Here is a 10,435-nt window from a genome sequence, read left to right as displayed (position 1 = left end):
TTTAGAGCAAAAGCGTTTGTGCAAAATAACATGTGTAATCCAAAGCAAGTGAAGAAAAAAATATTTGCATAAAAGCATTAAAATTGTAAGTAGAACACATGTACAAAGTATATATGTTCATGTTATTGAGTTAAATACTCAACTTTACCTTTTAATATAATTATTACATATTATCACATCTTTCAAATGGTTAAAAGCATGTGTATTGGGAATAACAAATATGGAGGATTAAAGCATGCTTAAATGATAGCATGTTATTAAGGTGTTCATGTGATAAACATATATAATTACAAGTATAGTAAATTATTAAGATCATTTTTCATAGATCTTGAAATCTTTAATTTTAGACGTAATGCTATGAGGATTAAAGCATGCTTAAATGATAGCTTTCTTTTTTAAAGTTGTTTCTTAATTTAACACTTTTTCATATTCTTGTATAGAATTATTGTTATGATTGCTTGTTCTTTTTCTCAAGATTTTTTTCTTGATAGATCATTGTTTCATTTGGATTGCATTCCAAACAATTATTTTCATGTTAAAAGTTGTTTTTTTTTTATTAATCATTGTTAAGTGCATAATAAAAAGGCTAAGCATTTTGGTATTTGGAAAGAATGAATGGCGCTTTCTAGATATGCTTCCTACCTCACTCCTTTCACCTAGTGAAAGGTTTGAGCATTTTGGTGGTTAGAAAGAGTGAAGGAGAATGCTTGCCAAGATATGCTTAGTATCTTGCTCCCTTCACCTAGTGAAAGGTTTGAACATTTTAGTATTTGAAAAGAGTGAAGGAATATATTTTCCAAAACACACTTAAAACATTACTCCCTTGTTAAGTGAAAGGTCTAAGTGTTTTGGTATTTAAAAAGAGTAGATGGGGACATAAGTTGAAGTCTCCTCTAGAACTTGGAAGAAAAAGTTTGAATTTTTTAAGTTAGGAGCATAGGAGTGCCTATGAAGCACTAGGTCAAAACGCTTTCAAGGTTAATCACTGGTAAGTAAAAGTTAGCATTAGGGCTTGAAAAGAGAAAATTAAATCTTCTAAGTTATACAAGATTGTTAAGAAGCAAAATTTAATATTTCTAAGAATAAGAGCAAGTATTGAAATGCAAAGCTTGGTAAGTTTAAGAAAAATAAAATATTAGGAGCAAAATTTGTCTCCCTAAGTTAGTACCAAAATAAATAATCAAGCAAAATGGGAAAAGTGATAAAAAAAACTTTCGTAAAAAGGAAAAGTAATGGGCAAAGCTTTTGCACAAGAGATTATTGTTGGGATCTAAAGATAAAAGTTATCTATAGTGTGACAAATCCAAAAGAAAGGAACAATATTCTAACTTTGAATCACCATATAACAAAGAGTTTATGCACTTAAAAAAGAAGATGTCCCTTATGTATAAGGAAGCTATTGTTGGGATCCAAAGACAAAATATATGAAAAGAGAACTGTTCCTGCAAGGATAACACTGATCTTCAAGTCTCTGATCTGCTGTGGTGACGTCTCTCTGGTTGTCGCTGACGTAGGGAGGTACCTGCAAAAGGCACTCCGATGCTGAAGTCAGGATTCGGTTCTGAGTAATAAATGATATTCAATAATGAAAAGTTCACCTTTTACCTGTACTTCCTACCTTTCTTTTATAGGCATTGTAATGGGCTAATGGGCCTGCTAAGTCAGCCTTGACTTTGGTCCTTTTCTTGATTTCAATAATATTTTAATTATTATCCTTAATTAAGTTATTTACCTTTAAATCCTGAAGAGATATTGGTTCACATTGACCGAGTGAGTATTCGGTTTCCTTTTTCTATATGTAGGTCCGAGTAGTTCCCTTATTCAGTACACTAGTCCCCCAAGGCCGAAGAGGTACGAGTTGAGGGTTTAAAAATCAGACAAGTGACAAGCATATGTAAAGGAGAGGATACTCGGTGTGGTGAAATGGTAAGAATACCGAGGTGGGTATTCGGTTTATGGGATGTGTTACCAATACCGAGAGGGTATTCAGTTTATTAGGTGGTTAGGAATACCGAGGGGGTATTCGGTTTATTAGAAAAGTGAATGTAGGCTAATGAAATAAGTAAAAAATAAGGAATAATAAAAATTCATAAAAATAAATAATAAATAATGGAAATAGATTATTCTAGAACCTCAAGTTTTTTAGGGTTTCCTCGATGTGTGTACGAAACGAAAGGGTACTCAATCTTGACCGTTTGATCTGGGATAGATCTGTCGGTTAGGGAGGGACATGACCTTTCACATGCCCGATGACCCTTTATAAATACGTGGTGGTTCAGGTATTTTGTTCTCCACTTTTTCTTTGTACCGAGAAGTATATACTGTTGCTCCAAACCGAAGGGTATTCCAACTTTTTCTTTCAAACCGACTACTGTGAGGTACGCTTTGTTCTTCTTTCCTTATTTTTATCATGGCCAGATCCTTAGAATGGGAAGACTCGTTGTCAGAGTCATCTATGCCGACTAGTGTCAATAATCAACGTGCTGAGAAAACCAAAAGAGGGGTAGAATTCGGTTCAGGACCGAGTGGGGGTCATGAAGACGTAGAGATTTGCTTTAGGGAATGCAACGACGAAGCCGAATCGTCAGAGTCTACCGATTCTAATTCTTCTGAACCCTTACCAAGCACGAGCCCCCTAGGGAAAGACCAGTATTTCCTCCCTGTACAGTTCCCGGATACGAATAGGTACACGGTGAGGTAGCCGCCTACTTCACTCGGTAAAAAAGAAATAAGGTTCTTCAATCTTTTGTTGATCATGTTGACATTTCATTATGGGAGCCATCCGACCCCTACCCCATATCCATTGATCCCTGTCGTGGAGATGAAACTGAAGACCCTGAATTTGTTTTTCTAGGGGGTGCCGGAATGGCCAACACCTTCTTTGTGTATGAATATATGTTTAGAGAGTTAAGTATAAAATTGCCCTTTGATAACTTCCAAATGGGAGTGTTAAGGGTTTTGAATATAGCACCGACATAACTCCATCCCAATGGGTGGGCGGCTATTCAAGCTTTTAGAGTACTTTGTAAATTTCATTATATAGAACCTAGTGTAGGCTTATTTCTTCATTTTTTCTGTAGTCGTCCATCCGACTTAGCAAGATGGATATCCTTAATAAGGCAACCAGAATTGCCATTGTTTAAGCCTTATGCTTCGTCTTTTAAAGGTTTTAAGACCGATTTCTTCAAAGTAACCGTCCATCCCGTAGGTACGAATTTTTCCTTTGATACTGACAATAATCCTCTTTTTCCCTTCCACTGGACCTGGATGCCTCGCCGGTATGATTGGATTCCTGAGGACATGTTGTCGGCTAGGGAGTTAGTAGCCTTAGATTATTTAAAGTCTCTTCCCTGAGACCTTCCCGCCCGACTCATACTTTTAGTATTAAAATCTCCTCAACCTCGCCTGGACATGGATGGTATGTTTCGTCATTGTGGTTTTATTTCTGAATTAAATGATATTGATTTGACTATCTGCTTTTATTGTAGGTTTAATGGCCCAGCGCGGTGTTCACGTGCCGACATACCGTAAAACTTTGAAGTCTAAGGCACCTGAAAACACACCCATTGAGGAGCACCGACACCCTCAAATGGATCATATTCCTGTTGCAACCAAGCCCCAACCTCCTCCCCGAGACCTCGTCATTGCAGAGAATCAACCGAAAAAGCGTATAGACAAGGGCAAGGAGAGAGAGAATAGCAAAGACTCGGAGAGGGAGAAGAAGATGAAGCACTCCCACTCAGGTAAACCGAGTGGTTCGGATGGGGCTCGACATCAATCCCGGGGTGATCTGGTGTCCGAGGCTGGCAGCTCTTCAAATACTGTCTTTCCTCCCTTTTTCTTGACTGACGCCTTCCTCAATCAAGGTGTACATGTTGGTCGAGTAGTTGCACCTGACCTGCTTTCGGATGCAGGAAAGGAAGCGGTCAACAACCTTGACCTTGAATCTCTGTGGAAATACTTCTCGGAGTTTTAAATCCGAGCTATGATGATGCTCCGAAGGCTAGTTATGGAGCCGACACGAGAGATGAAGAAGGTGCAAAACGAGTACGCTATCTCTAGCAAGCTCTAGTAGAAAATAAGGAGATTCGGCTAAATCTAGCCGAAACTAATAAATTTTTGGAAGTCGAGGTCGTTTAGTATAAAGAACACTATCATATAGTGGAAAATCGGCTCCAAGCTACCGAGCGAGCACTGAGGGCTAAGGAAGAGGAAATGAAGGCTTGGAGGGTAAAATCTATAGGATTGGAGGAGGCTTTGAGGGCCAAATCAGTTGAAATGGAGGAAGCACTGACTGCTAAAAGGCAAAAGGCTGATGCTGAAATGAAAGCCTTTGCCGACAAGTGTTCAGCCCAAGTGGCTATTGAACATGAATCGGGTTTTAACTATGTTGTTCGCCGGTGCTATGGTTTCTGCCAAGTGCCTTCGGACTTCCATTTCGATCTTACCGGAGATTTTTTCGGTGGTAGATTTTTGCCATATAATGACGTAGATGAGGATCTAGAACTTGACACCGAAGCCCCTCCAAGAGTGAATATAAAGGACAATGTTGAAGCCCCTGTTATGGAGGCTACCGATCCCGACGCCTCTTGTCCAGATGGTGGGGATGAAGGAAACTGAGTTTTTTAATTTTTCTTTTGTATTCATGGGCCGATAGTGTCCAATTTTTGTAATCTTTTGACAATGAAATACAAGTTAGCCAGAAGTTTCTGTTCTATTGCTTGGTCGAATAATGGTACATGTCGGTATTAATAAATTCATTCTTAGCCAATCATTCTTAGCCAATCATTCTTAACCAATCATAGGTACTTGTAGTAATAATTGATGCATCCATGACTGAGTAGGGGTACTCGGGAAAGAAATAATTAATTCAACCTTAGCCAAGTGATACTTGGGAGGGAATTTAAATAACGATTCATCCTTAATCGAGTGGGGGTACTCGGGAGGGAATTAATCAATTCACCCTTAGCCAAGTGATACCTGGGAGGGAATTTAAATAACGATTCATCCTTAGCCGAGTGGGGGTACTCGAGAGGGAATTTTAATAACGATTCATCCTTGACCGAGTAGGGGTACTCGGGAGGGAAATAATCAATTCAACCTTTAGCCAAGTGGTACTTGGGAGGGAATTTAAATAACAATTCATCCTTAACCGAGTTGGGGTATTTCGGGAGGGAATTAATGAATTCACCCTTAGCCAAGTGATACCTGGGAGGGAATTTAAATAACGATTCATCCTTAACCGAGTCGGAGTACTCGGGAGGGAATATTATTAACGATTCATCCTTGACTGAGTAAGGGTACTCGGGAGGGAATTAATTCAACCTTGGCCAAGTAGATACTTGGAAGGGAATTTAAATGATGATTTATCCTTGACCGAGTAGGGGTACTCGGAAGGGAATTTATTAATTCAGATGAAGTGCTTGAAAGAAATGTTAATTCATAAAAAACCGTATAGCTGAGAAGAAGTATTTTATTGATGAGGTGCCTCATTAAAAACTTTCCCAGGAAAACCCCTTTTCACTTTCTTTTAAGAGGACAAAAACTGGGGGAGGAAAAGAGTACGCCGATTACAAATTACAAACTTTTAACTGTAATAATGCTTCAAGTGTGTAACATTCCAAGTTCTCGGTATTGGTTTTCCTTCCAACGTTTCCAACTTGTATGCTCCATTGTCTAATCTTGCCGCTACCCGAAAGGGGCCTTCCCAGTTAGCTGCCAACTTCCCTTCTCGCAAATCCCTGCGTGCATCTCTGGTTACTCGCCATACTAAGTCCTTTTCATAAAACTGTCGTGGATTGATTTTGGAGTTAAATTTTCTAGCCATCATTCTTCTGCTGGCCTCGGTCATAATGGCTGCTTGGTCACGCATCTCATCTATTAAGTTCAGGTTGACGGTTAGAGCCTCCTCATTAGCCGATTCCTTGAAATTCTCCCTTCGAAATGAAGGTTCTCCAACTTCTACCGGCATCATGGTATCAGTACCATAGGTAAGCCGAAAAGGAGTTTCCTTTGTTGTGGTTTGTGGCATGCACCGATAAGCCCATAGCACCTCGGGCAGCTTCTCTGCCCATTCTCCTTTTGCCGAACCCAATCTTCTTTTTAATTCATGCAAAATTACTTTGTTTACGGCCTCAACTTGACCATTAGTCTGAGGGTGCTCCACAGATGTAACCTTGTGCTTGATATGAAGCCCTTCCAGAAATTCATTGAATCGTCGATCTGTGAATTGCAATCTATTGTCTGTTATTAATGCATGAGGGAGACCGAAACGTGTGATGATGTTTTTTCAGGTGAATTTCTGTACATTATTGGCTGTGATTGTGGCAAGGGGTTCGGCTTCAATCCATTTGGTGAAGTAATCCACAACGACAAGAAGGAATTTACACTGCCATTTTGCTAAAGGGAAAAGGCTGAGGAGGTCCATACCCCAAATAGCAAAGGGCCAAGGAGAGCTAATATGGTGAAGGGTATCGGCATGTTGGTGTAGGTGAGGACCATGCTATTGACATGGAATACATTTCTTCACAAACATGTGGCAATCCTGGGTGAGTGTCAGCCAATAGTACCCAGCTCTAAGTATTTTTGCCGCCATGTTCGTCCACCCGAATGGGTACCACAGATTCCTTCGTGAATCTCCCTCATGACATAGTTTGCCTGGTCATCGTCAAGGCATTTAAGCATAGGTGTTAAAATCCCTCTTCTGTACAAGTCTTTACCGAGAAGGAGGTATTGAGATGCATGCATTCTTATTTTCTTGGCCGAGTCTGGATTATTTGGCAGACTGTCATTAGTAAGGTATTGGATAATGGGGGTCATCCAATTGTGAGGCACATTGTCTACATCCAGGCACTCTTGCTTAGCTATGCTCGGTTTAAGGATTTCCTGGTGAATTATGTAACATCCCAAATTTCGGGCTACATGGCAGAGAGTGTTAATTATTACTTAGTCACTCTTTTATTTGATTTTTAGTACTCTAGTTCAGTTCTTGCTACAACTGTTTAATCATATTATGTTCCCTGCTTGCATAATTATTTCTCCCAGGGCATGTTGAGTTAATTTCGTATGTGTATGTCTATATGATTATGTGATGAAGTTACCTTGACTTAACCCAAGGTTAGTGAGATTAACCTGGGGCGAGATAGTCTTTTGAGTCATATAAGTGGACCCCATTTTCTTTTACCCCCCTGATTATTGTTATTAATATTACAATAGTTCTTTTAATTCTTATTATTTGATTTTGTGATATGCTTTCTTAATTTAAGTGGAACTGTATGTGTGACTTTCTTTACTTATATTGAATGTTCACTAGGTTCTAATAATGGGTGTACTTAAATTTTCCATTATTCTGGTACCATGCACACTAAGTTAGACCATTAATGAGAGTCACCATCCTTTTTACCCTAGAACTCACATGTACTATAAAGGATCCAAGAGGCAAGTTTCAATCTTTCCTTATTTAGTGCTAGTAACCGAAAAGTCATTTATGTTTAGGGGAGGGAAAGAATTGAATTTGATAGCCTAGATTCTAACCCAAATTGACTGCACTTAATGCAAAATCCATAATTCCTACTTACCCTAAATAAATACAACCGTCACATCTTGGACTGCCATATTTTGATTGGACCTTATTTAAAACTTCCCTTTTATAGTGCAATCAAAAATTTAAGGCTACAATCCTTTTCTAGAAGAATAGATTCTCCATATTCTCATGCATTTAGCATGATTAATTCGAGATTAACAAGAACCCCATAACCTTTGTTAAGAAAACTTTCCACATTCTCAGCACTTACACATAATTGCTACCCTATCCATTAATGCACCTTATGATTTTATTTAATACCCCTCTTTTAAATAAGGTAATCAGATTTTCGTTTATTGCTTATGCAGGAAAGAGAAAAACTGGCCATAATGGCCTAGATTTAGAGCTTGAAACATTGCATTTAATGAGATTATTAATTCCCTGGTTACTCTAATTAGATGCAGCCATTTTTATTTTTCCTAAGCTGTCATTTATATGTGATAATTGTTTTGATTCCCTCATTGATGATGCATCCATGAATTAAAGGAAATTAGGAGCCCCAAAATCTCTTCCCCAAAACGTAACCCTTCCAAATTCTCGTGCTCTTAATTAGCCAGCCACAAAAATTCAATTTGACATTTATTTCAATGACCATTTATTAGAGAATTAATCATGCTTGATTACTTCCACAACCAACCCTTCATCTAACCGTTAAAATGCACCCAAATTGCCTTAATTACTTTCCACTCACCGTTAAACCCCTCGAGAAAAATGAACAGACACGCCCCCAATCTTCTTCCCCAAATGAGTGAAACTGTCAGCCACATTAAGGATAAGCATGAGTCAACGTGGAAACTCTCCCATGATGCATTTAAAATCCTAAAACTGTGCATGATATTAATTGTGTATCCTTGCCTTAATTGCTTTGCATTCATGGCTAATCATTACAAGATTATGTGCGTGTACTGCCTTTAAAAAAAAAGGGGCGTCACTTTATGAGAATTCAAAGAGACGTTGCATGTTTATTCCCTTCTCCAACAACCTAAACCGCCACCCACATTTAAAACTCTGCACCTGGGGCAACCACTTCCCTTGAAACCGTGCCACCATTAAAATTCCACTTAAAAGACCTTTTCATTTACACAGCCACACAAGAGACATACCCCTTTCAATTCCGTGGGATACGAAGGGTTTAAACCCATTCCCTCCACAAATCAAAACCCTAGCCGCCAACATACTCTAACTGCTCACTCTTGCATTTTTTTTTTCAAAACCCTACTTAGTCACTCTATCATGATGGCTGGCCTATGGAGACGTGGGAAGCATTAATGGCTTACTTCTTTTACACTCTGAGCATTTAATGCTCTTGAAGGGACGTTTTGCATGCACCTGAACACCGTGAGGCGCGACCTTTTCAAAAAAAAAAGAAGGGGAGGCAAAAAGGTGTTTCACTTAACTTAACCCTAAAACCATTCCTATGCAACCCTTCACCGCCAACCTCTGGGAAACGAATGGACATAAGGTTTATGTTACACTATATAAGAACCTCTTCATTTCTCACGCGCCCTTTTCCTTTCTCATTTTTCAAAACACTCTTAACCTCATCTCTCTTTTCTCTCTCAAACGTTCTCTCACCCCCACACGAAATGCCCTTCTACACTCTTTTTCTCGTGAGCAACGTTTCTCGTCACCACCCCCCTTGAAGGTACGAAGAACCCTAGAGAGTTTCCAATACAGCTTGCACCCCTCTTCCAACGATTGTGCCGCCATCCAAGACTCAAGCTGTGGTTGAAGTTCTTACCAACACCGAGACTAAACCTTCCACTCCTCATCTCTTTTTCGAACCAAACAAGGTTAGGGGAGTTCGTGATTATGTGTGTGAATGAATGTGCTTGCTCATATGTGCGTGATTGAACGTGATTAATATTCTTCCTTCCCATTTTTGTTTCTAGTAAGATTAAAAGTGACATGCAAACAACTTTCTCTTCATCTCCATACTTCTTTATTTGAATACGACTTAAAAATGATGTGTGGTAACTCAAATGAGTGTGGATGAGTGGGATTACTATTTGCATGTCCATGATATTGAAAACCTTACACGATTCCTTCTTGTTTGCCTTTATTAATCAATAAAGTTAGTAACTTTGATGAATATCTGATTGCATGTTAAAATAACTCTAGGAATCTTTGTGTTCTTTTCGGTTTTCGTCAATTATTCCCCTTTCTCTTCGTTTTAGTTGGAGAATTTCTCATCTTTTCTCGGTTTGACGTTGCGTGACCAAGGAACCCTTTTCTTAACCATGATAGACTTTTCCTACTATCAAATCACTAATTTATGAAAAGAATTGTGGTAAAAATGAGTTGCATGTATGATTAAGTTTGTGGTTATTTCTATGACTCTTTGATGATCATTTGCTTGTGGAAATACATTTTTGACTATGACGATTCAAAGAAATTCTCTTTATTATCTCCATCTTCTTTCTTTTTCTTTTTATTCTTAGACCGTGGATGAACGATTTTTCTCTTCTTTGTACGTGCTAGCTCTTATGAGCGTGAGTGGTTATGTGATTTGTGACCTTTGAGGATGAAACGCGTGTTCCAAAAATGGTGTGAGGAGGATGCAAATACAAAACTGTTTTACGCGCATGATAGGAAGGTTGGAGAGTCAAGATCACAGTTTAGCACAGCTGAGGGATGTGAGTGTTCAGATTCAAGGGAAGAACCTTGGGGGTAGTGGAGGGGGTTGCCCTAATAGCGCAAAATAACTCACTGCGGCCGGGACACGTTGCCATCAAAGCCTCCACTAATCCTGACGCGAGCAAGCATTACCAGGATCTGGAAGGACTCATTCCTGAGGAATTAAAATTTGTGAAGAAGGGAAATGTCCCTGAAGGATTGAATACGAAATGTGCT

This window comes from Abrus precatorius, unplaced genomic scaffold, assembly GCF_003935025.1.
Source record: "Abrus precatorius isolate BTA unplaced genomic scaffold, Abrus_2018 Scaffold10, whole genome shotgun sequence".
NCBI classification, from domain to species: Eukaryota; Viridiplantae; Streptophyta; class Magnoliopsida; order Fabales; family Fabaceae; genus Abrus; species Abrus precatorius.
This window is presented reverse-complemented; position numbering follows the sequence as displayed.